Below are 19,845 nucleotides of genomic sequence, written 5' to 3' on the forward strand. Positions count from 1 at the left end.
ATCAGGTGAAATCCATGTATATAATCTGCTTTTATGTCTCTTTAAAAATGTATTTGCAATGAATAAGTCATTGATTGTGCAAAATTCAATCATTCTATCTCCGGCTTCATTTCTGTCACCAAGTCCATGTTTTCCAACTACTGATTCTTCTTCCCTCTTCCCAACTTTTGCATTCCAGTTTCCCACTGTTATCAATGCATCTTGATTGCATGTTCGATCTATCTCTGCCTGTAAGAGTTGGTAGAAATCATCTATTTCGTCTTCTTTGGCTCTGGTTGTTGGTGCATATATCTGAATGATAGTGATGTTCACTGGACTTCTTCTCTGTAAGAGTATGGATATAACCCTATCACTCACAATATTGTACTTCAAGATGGATCTAGAAATTTCTTTTTTAACTATGAAAGCAACTCCATTTTTCTTCACCTTTTCATCTCCCGAATAATATATCATATGATCATCTGACTCAAAATCAAAGGTACCATCCATGAAAAAAAGCAAAAGGTCTTTACAAAGACAGAGGAGAAAGAAAAATACAAAATGGATGTCAGAAGAGACTGAAAATTGTACCAGATCACTGAGAAGTCAAAACAAAGGGAAGAAATGCTGAAGTAAAATAGTTGAATGAAAGATTGCAAAGAGAAGCTCCAGAAGGCAAAGCAAAGCATAACAATGGAATGTGCAAAGACCTGGAATTGGAGAACAAAAAGTGTCAAATTTGCTTGGAATTACTTAAACTGAAAGAACTTAATAATAAATCCAAGGCTAGAGTTGCAATACTGAACGACGCTATAGGCAAAATCTTGAATCTTCCAGGAAGCATCAAAAGAAAATAAAGCACACAGAGTTACTGTATCAAAGAGAATTAGTTGTCATCAAAAAATTTCAGGAAGTATCATATGAACAGGAACCCATGGTAATGGAGAAAGAAGTTCAAGCTCCACTGAAAGCATTGACCAAAAAAAAAAAAGAAAAGAAAAGACCAAAGGAACTGATAGAATAGAAATTGACATGCTTCAAATGACAAATACAGTACTGGGGATGTGCACCAGTTAGGAAATTTAGCTTGGTCAGCTGAATGGAAGAGATCTATATTTGATCCAATTCCCAGGAAAGGTGATCCAACAGAATGTAGAAGCTGTCAAACAATATTATTAATATCACATAAAAGCAAAATATTGCTGAGTATCATCGAAAAACTGCTAAAACAGCACATTGACAGAGAACTGCCAGAAGTTCAAGCTGGGTTAAGAGGTTGTGGCACTAGGGCATCATTGCTAATGTCAGATGGATCTTGCCTGAAAGCACAGAATACCAGACAAATGTTTACTTACTATTTATTGACTATACAAAGTCACTGGGACACAGGGATCATAATAAACTATGAGTAACATTAAGAAGAATGGGAATTCCAGAGTACATAATTGTGCTCATGGGAAACCTATACCTAGACCAAGAAGCTTTTGTCCAAACAGAGTTAGGAAGCCTGCCTTTCTCCGTACCAAATGAATTTATATGTTGAGCAAATAATTTGGGTAACTGAATTCTATGAAGAGGAATGTGGTATCAGGATTGGTGGTATTCTTGATATCCTCCCACAGCTCATCCTGTTTTCACTCATAAATGTCCAAGGCCTCAAACCTATTTATGAGATGGTTTTGATATTCAGGTGGGATAGACTCAAGTTCAAATTTTGGCTCATGTGGATTTGATTTAATTTTCTTCAGTTTCAGCTTGAACTTGTATATGAGTAGTTGATGGTCTGTTCTACAATCAGCACCTGGCCTAGTTTTCACAGCTGATATTGAGCTTCTCCAGCAATTCATTTCACAGATGTAATCAATCTGATTTGTATGCATATCATCAGGTGAAATCCATGTGTATAGGCTGTGTTTATGTTTCTTATAAAATGTATTTACGATGAATAAGTCATTGATGGTGCAAAATTCTATCATTCTATCTCCAGCTTTATTTCTGTCACCAAGCCCATGTTTTCCAACTACTGATCGTTTTTTCTATTCCCAACTTTTGCATTCCAGACATATTTACAACCCTCTTAAAAGACAGATTTATCAATAATATAAATCTACTATATTAAGTATAAATGAACCTAGATAATGGCAATAGATTAGCTTTTTCTTCATAAATATACTTTATTTTTAAACTTTCATATTTTACATACTTACAGTCTCAGTCAGCATAAAGGTGGTTTCTTTGAAAATCAGATAAACTAAGATAATGTAATAGATTTAAAAAAAAGGTTTATTTCACAACAATAGCTGCACTTTCCAACATTCAGGGGTATGGAGTCCTTTCCTCTTATTATTTAATATCTCTTTAATTTGTATTGACATGGAGAATCTCTCAAAGATATACACATGTTTTATGAACTTTACAGAACTCTAGTATTTAGTGGGGTTCTTACTGAGATTTGAATTAAAAAAATCACTAACAGAGATGTATAAGAATATTCAGAATTCTTCATACTAATAAATAAGTAAATAAGCAGCCTTCCTCTATGAATACTATCATGAAATTGAGTCTGAATTAGATTTTCAAAATATGAAAAAATGAGATTTCTCTTCCCATCATTACCATGATGACAATTATGAATTGATCTATAATGAATATTAATTAAATGAATATTAAGTGGTGACATTGATGAAACATTTATTGAGCACTGACAATGTGCTTTGTCCCCACTCTTTAGACAAAAAAGAAAATTACATAGACACTAATCTTTGGTAATTAAATAAAGAATTTGAAGAAAATAAATGACTTCAGTCACTATGGTTAAAGGTTAAAGAGGTAACTTTACAGAAAAGGAAGGTGAAGTAGGAGAAATTATATTAAATAAAAACTGAAGATGAATGTCACAAGATGCATCCTTAGGCAACTGTTTGTGTCTTCTAACTAGACTTCTAACCGTACCAAAAGAGACTTTCTCAAAAGCTGTGTAACTAGATTTTAATATAGAGTCAGAAAGAACTCAAACTTTCAAAATTACAAAGAGTTCAGATGCCTTCTTTCCTTAATTAAGTAGTGTTTGTGATTGAAGTGGTTATAAACAGGTGCAAATTAGAGCTAGGTAATAGAACAGGAAGAACTCTTGATATTTAGACTATAAGGAAGATATGCATTCCATACTCCCACTTACTAACAGACCTTCTGACTTTGCTGAAGAGCAGTGATTTGAATGAACACATGCTCTAAGGAAAGACTTAACATACTCTCCTACTGAAGATTTAATCATATTTACAATGCATAACTTAGTAGAATTCTTATAATTGTGGAAGAATATGGAAGATTGGAAGGAGACATAAAGTTAATAGAAGCATATGGTTCTCTGAGGGTGTTACACGTAGAGATACATAGATCATTGCTTCAGAAACACTTTGACTTGGCCAAGTTTTCAGAGTCAAAAGTGAAAACAGAGAGGTAGGAAGGGGACCACTTGAATGAAATGAAGAAGTGTGTGTGCACACACACACTTATGCAAATTTTTAGAATGTATAATCTTCTAACTAGTTGTTTATTTCTGTCCTTGAATTAACAAGTTTCATTGTTTGTCATTTTGATATTTTTATTAACTTTCTTCTATAAATTAACTAGGATATAAAAGCATAGATTAACAAAGATAATATTCAGTATTTTAGGAAGAATCACCAATTAGTTCGAAAGACATATGTTAAAAAGATTTGGGGTATTTTTCATATCATTTCCTGCCAGTGAGTACTATTTTTACTCTCTTAATGTTATAAAAGATAAATTTAAAAATAAGATAAAATTAATTAAAATGATTAATTGTTTGTTGCAAAACTGAATTTTGATCTTAGGAAACCTTCCAATAATTGTATTTCTTGTTTGGAAGTTTATTTATAGTTTAAAACAGACTAAATAACTGGGGCATCATATTCATTTATAAAAAAATAATAACAGTACAAGAAAGGAGATACTTTGAAATATTGATTGGCAAATAGCCAGAAGTAACCACTCTCATCAATATGTTCATTGAAGTGTTACTTATAATAACAGCATAAGGAATCAGAAACAGTCATGGAGACTATTTCTTTTAAATAACTGAAATATGATGTGTTCATTAATAGTAGTATTACATAATATATGGAAATACACAAAAATGTTAACGGTTTAAGTGTTAGGATAAGATGCAGTTTGAACTAAGTTAAAGCACGTCTAAAATACCTTAAAATCAAGAACATTTTAATAGTGATTCTATTTTTTCTCGAATTTTTTTTCTTGCAAAACTTTTCACATTATCATTGGTTTATAGGTTCCTAAACATTTTTAAAATTTACATTTTCAATTCCACCCACCCACCATCCTGTTGTCCTTTGGCTGATTCTAACTTATGTTTTCTTGGTCACGGTAGAATGGCATTACAGATTTCTAAACTGCTTTCTCTATGGAAGTAAACTATCCATCTTAATCCCACAAGGTGGCATCTTAATCCCACAAAGTGGTCAGCAGGTTCAGAATGACAGTCTTTAATTTAGTAGCCCAGCACTTAACCATTGCATCAGCATGGGCTCCTTATAATAATTCCAACTCTGGTGGCCTAATGGTAGGAAGCTGCACTGCAATTTCAAAGATAGGTGGTTTGGATCCACCAGCTGCTTCACGGGTCCCTAGAGGATCAGCTATGAGTCAGTTCAGACTCTATAATATACAATAACAGCAACAACAATGTTGTTTTTTAGGTGAAATTGAGTCCACCTCAATGATCCACGTTGATTCATAGTGACACTCGGAATAACCGATCAGAATCCCTATCTTGTGTCATTCTTACTATCTCTGATAATTTGAGCCTATTTATAGAATCACAGTCTCAACTCATACCATTCAGGCTCTTCTTGTCTTTCGCTGACCCTCCACTCTTCTGAGCATCTTGTCTCTCTCCTAAGGACTGGCCTCTTCAAAAACATGCCCCAAGTATGTAAGATGAAGTTCCACTGTCCTTGACTCTAAGGAGTACTCTGGTTCCTCTTTCTTCAAGGTCTATTTGTTTGTTCTCTTGGCAGTTGATGAGAGATATTCAGTACTCTACTCCATCATCACAACTCAAAGGCATTAATTACTCTTCTGTCATTCTTATTAATTGTCCAACTCTCAGAGGAATAGTAAGTAATTGAAAAGACCAAGGCCTTGATTAAACATTCCTTAACCAAGCACACCTCTTCAAACTGACATCGTTGCTCTTAAGTACTTTTGAGAGGTCACTGAAAGCAGATTTTTCCAATGTAACATGTTTTCTCTTTTCTTGACTACAGGTTCCAAAGATGTTGACTGTGCATCTAAATAGATGAATTAATTAACATCTTCTACCTTTACTCAATCTATCATAATGTTTTCTTGATGGTGAGATGAAATTCATGCATACTAAAGGCTGAAGTGTTTGGTCTTCTGCAGGAACGTGTTTCACATCCTCTTCACTTTTAGCAAGTAAGGCTGTGCCATCTGCATAATGCATGTTGTTTATGAGTCTTCTTCTGCTTATGAAGCTATTTCTAATATAGCCCAATTTCCTTTTTCATTTATTTATTATTTAAATTCATTAATAATTTCAGTAAAAATTTACAGAGACTTTGGATTTCCAACCATTCATTGCTACACATTTCTCCCCTCCCAACACTCCCCCCTAGTACTCTACCCTCTTGGAAAAGTAAAAGAAAAATTCTTTCATTGTTTTACAAAACTCCCCCAGGTCCACTCCACCATGTAGCCTTCACTCTAGACTCCTGTCATTACAAAAATACCTAATCAGATAGCACTTTTAAACAGTTTTTCCTCTCATCTATTTCTATGCAGTATACATTTTTGAACCTATCTTTCTCGGTTTTTCTCCAACCCCAAGGTCAGTCCTGTTTTACAACAGTGGCACCATGCAGTATTTGTCCTTTTGTGACTGAGATACTTCACTCAGCGTAATGTCTTCCAGAGTCACCCATTTTGAATAATATTGCACGAGTTCCTTGTTTTTTCAATGCAGCATAGTACTTCAGTGTGTGAATATACCACAGCTTTTCTATCCATTCATTTGTTGATGGGCACTTACATTGTTTCCAACTCCTTGCTATTGTGAACAAAGCTGAAATAAACATGGGTGTGTATATATCTGCTTGGATGTCAGGTATGGTCTTTTGGGGTATATTCCCAGTAGTGGAATTGCAGGGTCAAATAGTATCTCTATTTGCAACTTTTTGAGAAAGCGTCATATCGCCTTCCACAGTGGTTGCACCATTTTACTCTTCCACCAACAGTGAATAAGGGTTCCAGTTTCTCCACAACCTCGCCAGCATTTGTTGATTGCTGTTCTGTTAAATTTTGATATTCTGACTGGAGTGAGATGATATCTCATAGTTGTTTTAATTTGCATCTCTCTTAGAGTTAGGGATTTTGAACATTTCTTCATGTGCTTGTTAGCCATCCGAATTTCTTCTTTGTTGAAGTGTCTGTTCATATCCTGTGCCTTTTTCTATTGGATTATTTACCTTTATCTTGTTGTGGTGCTCAATTTTATAAATTCTGGATAGAAGTCCCTTATCTGATATGTCATTACCAAATACTTTTTCCCAGTTGGTGGCTTCCCTTTTTACCCTGTTGAAGAAGTTTTTGGATGTGCATAGGGATTTGATTCTTAGAAGATCCCATTCATCTACTTTACGTTTCCTAGTTGCAGGTTTTTCAGAATACTTGGAAGACTGTTTATGTTGTGGATTAGGACTTCTAGCATTGTTCCTAGCTTTTCTTTAATGAAGTTTATAGTCCTTGGTTTTAGCCCTAGGTCCATGATCCACCTTGAGTTGGTTTTTGTGTATGGAGTGAGGTGTGGGTCTTGCTTGAGTCTTTTGCAGATACTTTTCCAATTTTGCCAACACCATTTGTTAAAAAGGCTGTCATCCCCCTACTTAACATATTTCATCTCCTTGTCAAAATCAGTTAACCATAGGTAGATGGGCTGATTTCTGTGTTCTCAATCCTATTACATTGATCTATGTGTCTGTCACTGTAACAGTACCATGCTGTCTTTACCACCACAGCAGTGTAGTAGGATTTGAAATCAGGGAGTGAGATACCTCCTACCTTTCTTCTATTTTTAAGGAATGCTTTGCTTATTTGGGGCTCCTTTCCATTCCAAACGAAACTGGTGATTGCCTTTTCCATATCGCTGAAGAGTGAGATTGGTATTTGTATTGGGATTGCATTAAACGTGTAAATTGCATTTGGTAGTATTGCCATTTTCACAATATTGAGTCTTCCTATCCATGAGCAAGGGATATTCTTCCACTTCTCAAGGTCTCTTTTTATTTCTTGTAGTAATATTTTGTAATTTTTTCTGAACAGATCCTTTGTGCTTCTGGTTAAATTTATTCCCAGGTATTTAATCTTGTGATTTGCTATTATGAAGGGTATTGTTTTTCTTAGTTCTGGCTCTGTTTTTCTTAGTTCCTGCTCTAGCCCAATTTCTTGAATGATTTACTCAGTGTACATATGGAATAAATATGGAGAAAGGATATAATCAGATGGAAACTTTACTTGATTTCCAATTCAAATACAAAATAAACAATAATGTGGTATTAGATTATATTAACTAAACACTTAATATATACTAGCACAGTTCTAAGAAAAATTTATTAGTTAATTAAATTTCACCTTCCAAGCTATATGAATCAATTAATTCAATTGTGCTCTTATAAAATTGGCACAATGTCCTTAGTAATTATTGCCTAACAGTTTTCTAGATTTGTTAAAACTTTACTCTGACTCAATAGCCACATATTATTTCCAAACTTTAGGATGTTTTAGAAATTTGTAATAGCCTAGTGGGTGTGTAATGTTGCCTACTGACATATAAAAACATGTTTTTTTCTGGTAAGTAATGTTAATCACGCATGTTATTCAAGTACCTGTTTATCTCATTTACCCTTTTAAATTAATGTGTTTGCTTTTTTAATTTCTTACTAGTTTATAAGAGTTACTTAAATGTCCTGCATACATCTGATTCAGGTCAATTATTCAGTTACTAGCTATACAGTCAAGAGCTAGAGGATGAATAAAGATGATAGGAAATAGAATTGATGCCTTTGAGCTGTGGTGTTGGAGAAGAACACTGAACATCTCATGGACGGCCAAGAGAATGAACAAATAAGTCCTGGAGATATATGTTGGGTGCAGCAAAGTGTTCAATGAAGGCAAGAATGATGAGGCTATGCCTCACATGCTTTGGACATGTTGTTAGGAAGTACTATTCTTTAGAAAAGGACATGATGCTAGGAAGGATGGAGGGTCAGCAAAGTAGTGCAAGACCCTCAACTTTGTGGATTGACATGGTGACTACTACAATGGGCTCTTGTGTATCAGGAAGTAAGAGGATGGCGCAGGACAGAACAGGATTCAGACCTTTTGTTCATACAGTTGCTTTGAGTTATGCTTGACAACACCTAACAATCAGCAAACAACAACTAGCCTCAAAACAAAAATATTTCCATACTTAAGGCTTATACAAGAATTTAATATAGCAGAATCTAATAGTTCTTACTTCTGTGTAGTTGTAGGCAGTTATTAAGTATTCGTTATGGTCATGTAACATTTTATCAAGACTCTGCAATTAGTCTTTGTGGTTTTAAGAAGAATATTTATGAATTTGTCCAATAACCTGTTCTTAGAGTTCTTAACCTCCTAACATGTAGTTAATCTCTCATCCATACTAGCTGAGCCTTTCCAATACATGGACTTAAATAAAGATGATAAAGAAGAATTCTGAAATAAAAGATAATACAATCTCAATAATCCAATCTTGCTATAATATTTTACAGAAATAATCTGATGATCATTCTCTGTTTATTTTATTTCCATTTTCTAATAGCTTGTTAAAGGTTAAAAATAATTAATGATGGATAATTCTTATATAATCTGTGTTAGGATTACCTATTCTGGCCAGAGCACTGGCAACTGCAGACCAGTCTTGAGTGAAAGGCTTAAAATGTTGGTCTTTAGAAGAAACTGCCACACTAGTCCAGCAGGTACTTGTACAGTGTCAGAGTAGTATGTAACCTGGGTAACGTAAGAGTAAATTCACAAGTAAATGGGGTCCACACAGCCTGAAATCTTCCTTGGTCTCAGCATGTTCTTTTTCAATATTTTCCAGCTCTCTGTAGAGGTAGAGATTAGGCATTTCATTCCAAGGGTGCTCCCAGTAGCTGATGTCATATATATATATATATATATATAAAACTTCCTCACTTCCTGAGAGTCAGGATTCACCATGTGAGCTCTGCCAAGGGAACTCCCTATTGTTGAATGGGATGCCAATGCCCCCATAGCAGAGGAAGATCTGTGTTATATAGAGCAATGGTGGGCAAGTTAAAATAAGATACTGCTGTGAAAGCTTGGTGGTCCACACTAAGGCCAGTAGACATCAGAAGACACAGCTCCCAGAAGGCTGCTCACGCTGGTTAATGAAAGTCCCAGTCCTGATAGAAACTAATAGAAGTTGCTCAGGTGGGAGTAGCACACTTCAGTAGAGTGTCAGCATTTCCGGAGATTACATCACTTATGTCATCCAGGTTTTCAATGGTAACAAAGGCCTGACCAGTCAACAGAAGCCTCGAGGTCCTCTTTAGCTTTATAATGTAGATGCTGTCATTTTTTCCTTTTATAGATATACTGTCCCATATAGAAGTCAAATTTGGTGCTATGTATGGGGTTTTATAATGCAGAGAATTTGAGATTATCCTCCTTCTTCTTCTGCAATACACCAGAGGTCCTAATCATTGAGTTGGGAACACAGAACAGTGTCATAGGCATCCATCTCTCATTAGTATTAAAAGCTTCATGCTGCATTTCTTTTACATATTTTAAGTGGCTTGAATAAAATTATTCATATGTATTGTGTTTCATTCATGTACATTGCATTGTGGATAATTATGCATATACACTATATTTTATATAGTAAATTACTATTGATCTCTGCCTGTTATCACCCCATTTTATCAAGTGCCCATTGAATCTTTACTATTTTATATCACCCTTCTTCTCACAAATCTTTGCTATCCTAGTTATTTCTGCTTCCCTTTTCCCATCCACATCTCCCCTATCCCTCCCTTTTTAAACATTTATAGACATCTTGCTCAGTTATAGGCCTATTTTTACAATAATGATGTTATACAGTATTTGATCTTAAATAATTGAATGATTTCGTTCAACATAATGCTTTCTAGACTCTCAAAGTTATATAATATTTTATGAAATTGTTACTTATTGCTGCATAATATTTCATGGTGTGAAGGTGCCAGGATTCTCAATCCATACATTTGTTGATGTTCACTAGGCTGTGTCCATTTGTTTGCTATTGTAAACAACTGCTATGCACATAGTGTATATGCCTTAGGGTATATTCCTAACAATAGAATAACTAGGTCATAGGGAATTTCTGTGTTCACCTTGTTGAGAATTTCACCAAACTGCCTTCCAGAGTGGTTGTGCCATTTTACAGTCACACCAACAGTGCATGAGAGTTCCAATCTCTCTCCATCCTTTCCAACATTTATTGATTATTTTCTGTTAAACTTTGCTACTGCTATTGAGATGGTATCACATCATTGATTTTATTTGCATCTCTCTGAGTGTAAGTGATTTTAGATATTTATTCATGTGTATGTTGGCCACCACAAGGTCCTCCTATATTTATATATATATAGCTGATTTTATGATTGGGTTTTAATCTTTCTCCTGTGAAGAACTTGTAGTATTCTGTAAATTTTATTTATAAAACCTTTTTGTGCCTGAAATCTCACCATCTTCTTTTTTTCCTTTTTCCTATTTGGAAAATGGCTTTTTGCCTGCCCTATTGTAAAGTTTTGATACATACAGGGATTTTACTTTTAGAAGATCCCATTTGTCACTTTTAACCTCTCCTGGTTCTGCATTACAAGTTATATTTGCAATCCTATTTATGCCATTGGTTTGGGCTTCTAAGTATGATCCTATTTTGTTTCTTATGATCCCTATGGTTTGGGGGTTTATTCCCAGGTCTTTAATCCATCTGGAATTAATTTTTGTGTACTGTGTGAAGTGTGGATTCTGTTTCAATTTTGCCAGCACCATGTACTCAATAGATTATCATTTTTCACTTAAAAGGTTTATTTCCCTGTCAAATACCAGTTGACTGTAAGTAGATGGTTTAATTTCTGTGCTCTTGATTCTATTATATTGGTCTATGTGTGTGTCATTATGCCTATATCATGCTGTTTTGGTTCCTAAAGTCAAGTAGTAGGTTTTGAGATCAGGGAGTTTTATACCATTCACTTCATTTTTCTTTTTCAAAAGAGCTCTACATATTTGGGGTATCTTTCCTTTAAAAATAAACCTGCTAATTTCCTTTTCTGTCTCTGAAGAATGAGTTTGGGTTTTTTTATTAGTACTGCATCACATTTGTAGATTACTTCTGGTTGGATTGTTATTTTCACAATATTTAGTCTTCCTAGCAATGAACAGAGAATATATTTCTACCTAACTAGGTCTTGTTGGTTCTTGTAGTAATGATATTTTCGTTTTCCTTATAAAGGTATTTTGTGTCACTAATTAGGTGTATCCCAAGTATTTAATCTTGCTACTGTAAATGGTACTGTTTCCTTAGTTCCCCTTGTCATGTTTTGTGGTTGTTGTTTAACTGTAAAGAAATCCCACTGACATTTGTATATGGTTCTTTTATCCTGCTACTCTAGTAAATTAGCCTACAAGATCTAACAGGTTTTTGTTGAGTTTTGGGGGTTTTTCTGCATACACTCTCCTATCATCTGTGTATAGTGATAGTTTTACCACTTATTTCACAATTTGGTTGCTTCTTATTTTCTTTCCTTTTCTTATTATTCTAGCAAGTACTTCCAATAAAACATTGAAAAAGAGTGACAATAGTTGGCATCCTTTTCTGGTCTCTGTTCACAAAGGGGTTTTCTTTCTTTTTGTTGACCCCTTCATTGAGAATGATGTTGAATGTTGGTTTTGTGTATATCCTTTTCAGTGTTGAAGAAATTATCTTCCATTCTAGTTGTGTTTAGTGTGTTAATTGGGAAGGGATGTTGGATTTTGTCAAAGGCCTTTTACGCATCAATTGATAGGATTATATAGATATTGTTCTTTGCTTTGTTAATGTGATAAAACGTATTAATTGTTTTTTCTTAGCTGAATCATATTCACATAACTGTTTTGAATCCCACTTGGTAATGATGATTTATTTTTTATATATACTGTTAAGTTCTATGGCCAGGGTTTTGTTAAGGATTTTGTGTCCATATTCACCGACAAGATATTGGAGTATAGTCTTTTTTGGAGTTGTATTTGACTAGTTTTTGGTATTAAGTTTATGCTTATTTCATTGAGGCTGGTAGTGTTCTTTCTTTTATTATTTCTATGATTTAAGTAAAACTGGTGATAGTTCATCTCTCATAGAATTCACTCATGAAGCTGTCTGGCCCAGGACTTTTATGCAGTGAGTCTTTTTCTAACTTGCTCAAGTTCTCCTTTTGTGATATATACGTTCAAGAGACATTCTTATTTCTGTGCCAGCCTAGGGAGGGCGGAAGTTTCTAGGAATTTGTTCATTTCTTTTAGGTTTTCAAATTTGTTGGAGTTTGTGGTTGTTGTTATGTGTTATTGAGTTACCTACAACTCATAATGACAATATGTACAATCGCTCTAAACTTTATGCCATCCTGAGCCAGTCTCACTGTCTCCAACACACTTACCTCCATTACCTCAGTACTGTGTCAATTTATACTGATGTCTTCCTCTCCTGCAGTGTCCCTCCAACCTTCTAAGCCTGATGTCCTTCTTCAGTGATGGGTCCCTCCTGGCCAAATGCCCAAAGTATGTGAGACAAAGTTTCCAAATCCTTGCTTCCTAGGACCAGACTGGCTTCAGCTTCTCTAGGATAAACCTGTTTATTCTCTTGGTAGTCCATGGTATGATCAATACTTGTTGAGATCTCTGATGCATAGTAAGTAATTGAGAAGACCATGGCCTGAATCAGTCATACCTTAGTTTCCAGACTAACATAGTTGCTCTTCAACACTTTTGTGGGATACCTGAAAGCAGCTTCTCCCAGAGCAATTCATTTCTTGATCTTTTTTTACTGCTGGTGTCGAGTCAAATATTTTATTATTATTATAATTCTTACTTCAGTTGGTTCTGTTGTTATGTTTCCTCATTCCTTTCATATTGGAGTTATTGATGTCTTCATTTTTCATTTGTTAATTTTGCCAGAAGCTTCTCTATTTAATTGATCTTTTTTTAAAGAAACAGCTCCTGATTTTGTTCATGGTTTCCATTATTTTTCGTTTTTCTATCTCACTGATTTCAACCCTTGTTCTTATAATCTCCTTTTGTCTAGAGGTTATAGATTAGCTTATTCTTTTCCTATTTGTTGGAGGTTCTGATGTAGAGTTTATTTTGTTCCATTCTTCTTTTATAATGTGTTTGCCTATTATTATTAACTGTCCCCTGCAGATTGTCAGGGGCCTTGATATGTGTTATTTTCCTTTCATTTCCTGTGAACTTTTTTATATTTCGCTATTTCCCCCTAATATAAGCCTATAGTGCTCAAGCAAGGTACTATTTACCTTCCATGTGGGCATGTTTATTCTTTATCCTCTTGTTATTTTCTAAATTCTTGGCATTGTGGTCCGAGAAAATATTTTTTAATACTTAATTTTCTTTTAATTTAAGTAGGTTTTATTTGTGTCCTGATACATGATCTGTTCTGGAGAATATATCATGTGCATTTGTGAAGAAAAGAAATTGTATTTTATTAGGGTGAAGTACCTTCTATGTGGTCATGTTAGCTAATTGTGTAGTTTAGGTTTTCTGCACCTTGTTGAGTTTATTTAGAGTTGACCTTCCTTTTGTTGAGAGTGGTATATAGAATCATGTGTATTCTCGTTTGTATATATTTTTTAACGGAACTTATTTAAAATAAAGTTTTAGAAAAACTGGTCAATTTATAGCTTCTTATATGAGATTGCTTTAAGAATCAAAGGGACTCTCTAGTCTATTCCATTGATTTTCGTTACCCAAAATGTTGATATAACAGAAAAAATAGTTTTTAAAATAACAAATTAGGCCATGATGGTGCAAGGAAATACATGAATAAAGGAATAATAAAATTAATGATTGCACACAGAATTAAATATTATATATCATGGCACCATAATCAAATGTAAATGTTCATTTTATTCTAAGCTTCCTATAGGCATAAAGGCAACACAACTTTGATATGATTCACAAGGCCCAAAAGCATGAACAGAACTGATAATTTCTATTTTTAAATGGAATATATAAACAACAGCATGCAGTATTTACAATAGGGGGTTTCATATAATTATATCTTTATATTATTCTCAGGACAGATTGATGACATAATGATGTGGTTCGATTTAATAAAAGCAATTCCTCACCACTGGACCAACAGGTAACTTCATGAAAGAAGGCCTAAAGATTGACATTGTCAACAATTTCATTATTCTTGGTTTCACAATCAACACCTACGATAACAGCAGTCAAGTAACCAAAAGATATGTTTCATTTGGGAAATCTACTGTCAAGTATCCCTCCAAAAATCTACAAAGCAAGACTATTTGTTTAAAGGCTAAATTGTGTCTAATCTCACACGTGGTATTTTCAATTGCTCCATAAACATCTGAAAATCTGATAATAAGTAAAGAAGAATCAATGTCTTTTGATTGTACTGTTGGCGAAGAGTATTGAATATATTGTAGACTTCCAAAAGAACAAATCTGTCTCCAAGGATGTGCAGCCAGAGTGTTCATTAGAGGCAAGGATGGTGAACTTGGACATGCTTATTTGGAATTATGTTCAGGGGGAACCAGTCATACAATAGCCATCATCCTTGGAGAGATACATCATGATGGGAAAGGTAGAGGGTTAGCAAAAAAGAAAAAGATCTTTAATGAGATAGCTTGACATGGTGATCATCAAAATTAGTTTGAGCAGGAGGGAGATCGTGAGGATGGCACAGGATAGGGCAAGGTTCAGCTCTGCTGTTCATAGAGTCACTATGAGTCAAAGTTGCTAGCACTTAACAATAATGACAACAGTGCAGACTGATCACATAATGATGTGATCTAATTTAATAAAAACAAATGTCTACAGTTGCTAAAAGAGAATATATTAAGGCTGGATTAAAGTAGGAGTAAAATTTAAAATTATGAATTGTATGATCTTCAAGCAATGTTTTACATTAAATAGTTGCAATGTTTTACAATGTCATTTGAACTGAGATTGGAAAGCAAAGATTTCAGGGTATGATCTGTAGTGAGAACAAATGATGCAGTTTTTAAGTGAGCTCTATTCAAGTCACATATTCTGTTAGCATAAAGTTGGATTTTTTAGACATTAAGTTAGCCCCCTCTTATATCCAGCCACCTTAACTGCAGACACATGGTCTTTCAAATCAACAGCTGTTGAACTGGATAAGAGAGATAAAAGGATAAGAAAGGTGAGTGAGAGAGAGTGCTTCCAACACTGGGTGACAAGACCTGAGGGACACTGGAGCAAGATCCTGGTAGAGTAACACCCTGGTGATGGTGGTGGAGAGACTGTGGCATTGCTGTGGAGAAACTTTGTCCAAGGAGTAATCAGATAAAGGCCATAGTTAAATATTTTTATATTCTTGCCAAATGCTTGAAAAAGAATTTGACTTATAACTGCTTCTGAGGCAAACGTTGCCAGATGATTGAAGAAGCCAGAGGCTTCTTGGATTTGTGTTGCTGAACTTAAGCTAGGACTTTTACTAATGAAGAAATTGTGCCTTGGAACTGTTGGACTAAACTTGGACTTGTATTGTGAGATATTCTTTGCTTTATTTATTTCCCTTTAATTTATTTCCCTAATAAATCTCACTCTTGATACAACAAACGTTAGTAAAGTCAGCCAGTCAACAATGAATAAACAAACCTCTTGCTGTTGGTGTGGTTCTAGAAGCACCATGGGACTAGCTACGGGCTCTTTATCTGCTTTCTTCTCTGGGGCAGTGAGGGGATGTTCTATTCTCACTCCCTCTGGCCCTTTTCGAAAGAGAGTCAAGTGTTTAAATGTTGCTGTTTTTACCTATCTGCCTAGTCTGAAAGTGAGACATTCCTGTTGACAAGAGTAAGGTTCCACTCAGTTTTTTTAAGTCAAAAAAAGCCCAAACCCCAAATCTAGTCCCCCAACCACTGAATTCTTGCAACATGATTTCCCAATTGGTGGATGCCAAGGCAAAAAGACATCCTTTTGACAGAAAGGATCAGTTGCCTAAATGATTTCACATCAGTGTTGTATTCATGGTTTCATAATAAAACAACCTTCACGCAGAAACACCCCCTCCCCCCCCCACGATGCTTATTGCCCTGTGCTGCATGTCCCATTTTCTGCTTTCTAGGCAGCACAGTACTTGTTTTTCTAGTAATTGGAAAGGTTTAATATAGGGGCTTTGGGAGAAAGACCTAGTGATTTGTTCCTATGGAGTGAACATGCCAGAAAACCCTGTGGGGCAGTTCTAATCTATCACGTAAGGTCAACGTGAGGTAAAATTGATTAGATGGTACATCAGAATAAGCTTATACAGAAATTAAGTTGCTCAATAAATTTCTAAACTAAGTAGTTTGGTTTTATCAACCATCTACTTGTACATGCTGAAGAAAAAGCTGTAATATCTATCACTACAAATGATTCTGCATTCTCTTCAGTAGAGCAGTAAATAGACTGTGGTCGTCATAACTTTTTCAGGGAGATTTCCAATAAAATATTATAAATAACTAAAGTTAATTTAAAAAATCCTTTTATAATAATCTATTCTTTAAATTTACTATAGGTCCTTGATAGTTCCTCAAATATGAAAGATTTCATTTGCAATATTTTGAGAAGATGGCTCTGGATGAGATGGAGTGATATAGTAACTGGGTTGTAGGTGTGTCAGAGTCGGTAAGATTGGCAGGGCAGGCTTCAGAGTTATGTAGATAGGGTTACTATGAGTCACATGTTACTCGACAGCACATAACAACGACATGATTATATCTGATGTGTAAACTTGTTGTTGTTGTTATTGATTGCCTTTGAGTTGACTATTACTCATAGTGACCTATGAACAAAATACCTGAAGCCTTTCTATAACTATTGTTCTTTCTTAAAGTTTACAGTTTTCAGAGGCATATTATTTAGGAAGTGACTGTCACTCCTGCTTCTAAAAAAATGGTATAGCATGTTCTAAATACATAATACTTCAAAAATATATAGGAAAGCCAAGTCCCGTGTGAAAATCTCAACCTTGGCATCTCTACAGCCTATTCTGCATTATCTTGCAAACCTTATTCACACACACTTCCCATGAGTGGAAAATGATCACCTAGGAAGATGACAATTTTCATTTCAGAGTTGTTTATTTTAATCTAGTTTTTGTGTGGTTTTTTTTCCAATAGATGGTATCAACCCCAATGATTTGTGGAATTCACTCATCATACATACTTAAAAACATGATTGGAGGAGAAAAAATATCTTCTTGCTAACTTCAATAACACATAAGTATATGTTTACTGTATAATTAAAACAACTGTCAGGAAAATATTATGATGGCAAAGAAGAATTATATATTACGAATCATAAAGATTTTCCAGAATATCAAAAGACTGCTTCTATAAATTTTAACCATATCATATGTCATTAAACACAGAATAAATAAACTTCTATAAAATAGGAGTTCACATTGAGTTTATACTGTTCATTCATTTAATAATAAATACCTGAACAGGTTAAACTCTTTTAAATATCAATAAGTGCAAAATTATTATCAGAAAATTAAAGAGAATTTAGATTTAAAAGTCTCAGAGCCCAACAGTCAGAGTAGAATTTAAGTTACATTTTGTGAGAAGGATATTGTTACATATTTTTGGTCTAAATTGATAGCTTTTTCATATGAAAGTAACTTTTATTTAGCAAGGTAGGTGAACATTTTAAAAAGAAGTGATTTATGGAAATTTATTAGAATAGACACAAATACAAAGACATGAAGAAACAATTATACTGATAACTAGCTAAAATTATCTCTTAATTATATTGTGTATTATTTTTATTAGGGAGTTCTGGTGTCATAGTAGTAAGATGCTACACTGACAACCAAAAGGTATATAGTTCAAATTCACTAGATGGTCCATGGAATAAAGATGGGTAAATTCCTCCTATGTAATTTATAGACATTTAGAACTTGATGGAGGGTCAGATACGAGTCTGTTCTGACTTGATGGCACATAAAAAAACAGCAACAGTGTTTTTTATTATCATTCATCATATTTTTCCAAAACCCAATTTTTATGAAAAAGAGCTATTCCTATTCCATTCACGGAGCTCAAATTTAACTAGCAAAATATAACTGAAAATAATTATAGAAATCTACTCATTTAAGTTTACTGCTCATGCATTAACTTTATAAACATGGACCACCAAAGGCTTCTCAGATTTGCCTGGAGAATATAAAATATTTCCATGGTCCATTCAGCTTCTATGTTCCTAGGTGACATATATCTCCTTATCAATATTCAAATGCATCACACTTCACTCAAAAGTTCCTCATTCTCATTTAATAACCTAGCTTCTTTTTTCTCTATGAAAATACAAATGTTCTATTTTTCTCGGTTTTTTGCCTATATAATAGAATCATCAGATTATTTTAAATATAAACTGTAATATTCTGTCTGCTGGTTTAATTGCCTAATTACGGCCTACATCCTAAATAAAATGTAAAGACTTGAAACTTGCCTAAATTGTCCTTCACAATATGAACCACTCACTTCTACTTCTTGCCTCTGCACATCCCTGTCATCACTGTTCTTTGTAATGTCTACCAGACATGACAGTTTTATCCCATCTAAGGTCTATGTATTTTTCTGGCTCTTCTGTCTATTATTTTTGTTTCCAGAAAGGCACCTAGTTACTCCCTCAATCCTTCAACTATTTCTTTGCCAAGTCTTACTGGAACATCCTTGGTCAATCAAGAAAGTATTTTTGGTTTGTTTTGTTTTTTTATGTTGCTTTATTCCACTTTATCATTTATTCTCATATTTCCCTATTGGGAAATATGAGCTTATATTATAAAACCACCAGTATTTAAAACAAAATACAAACTATTCACCCATCTGTATTGTTTATCACATACTTCTACCCTCTGGAACGTAAATGTTATTAACTAATATATTTGGTTTTACTTTTTACTGGTTTTTCCTCACTTATACTAATGTATTGTCCATGCTGTTGTGCCATCAAGTTGGAACCAACTCATAGCTGACCCTTCAGTGAGATATTCAGAGGCTGTAAATCACACCAGTGGATATTGTCTATCTTTCTCAAGTGTTTTTGTACATAGTAGACACAAAATAGGTATTTTGTAGATCATATGTTTAATATAACAGAACTGTGACTCTTTATAGTCAATAAATTTTAGTTTATTGTAGTAATAATATTAACGTGTGATACATTGAAAACAACATTGCAGTTTCAAGCTGAGTTCAATGGACCTCAACCTCAAAATATAATGATGAGTTTGAGAATTAACATGTAATTACTATCTAAATAAAAAAGATCTTTCTGGGAAGAATATTAAGAGGAGAAAGATATGGAATTTAAGAATTGGACAGATGATGTACTAATTTGAATAAGATTGAAGAGTGGAACACAGAATATATCAAGAGAAACACTAGAAGGAATTGGAAAATATAGAATAATAGATGTCAGTAAAGGGAAGTTATTTTTGAAGGGTAAAGTAGTCAACAATGCCAAACA

At 34.2% G+C, this 19,845-nt stretch overlaps 1 protein-coding gene across 4 annotated transcripts in view; it reads right to left on the reverse strand.

Moving 5' to 3' along the window:
* The window catches only part of DGKB (diacylglycerol kinase, beta 90kDa), a 1,124,393-nt gene that overhangs the window by 755,835 nt on the left and 348,713 nt on the right, over positions 1-19,845 (reverse strand). The window lies entirely within an intron of this gene.

Source organism: Elephantulus edwardii, unplaced genomic scaffold (genome assembly GCF_000299155.1).
Source record: "Elephantulus edwardii isolate Elephantulus edwardi_28Jun2011 unplaced genomic scaffold, EleEdw1.0 scaffold00007, whole genome shotgun sequence".
Taxonomy (NCBI): domain Eukaryota; kingdom Metazoa; phylum Chordata; class Mammalia; order Macroscelidea; family Macroscelididae; genus Elephantulus; species Elephantulus edwardii.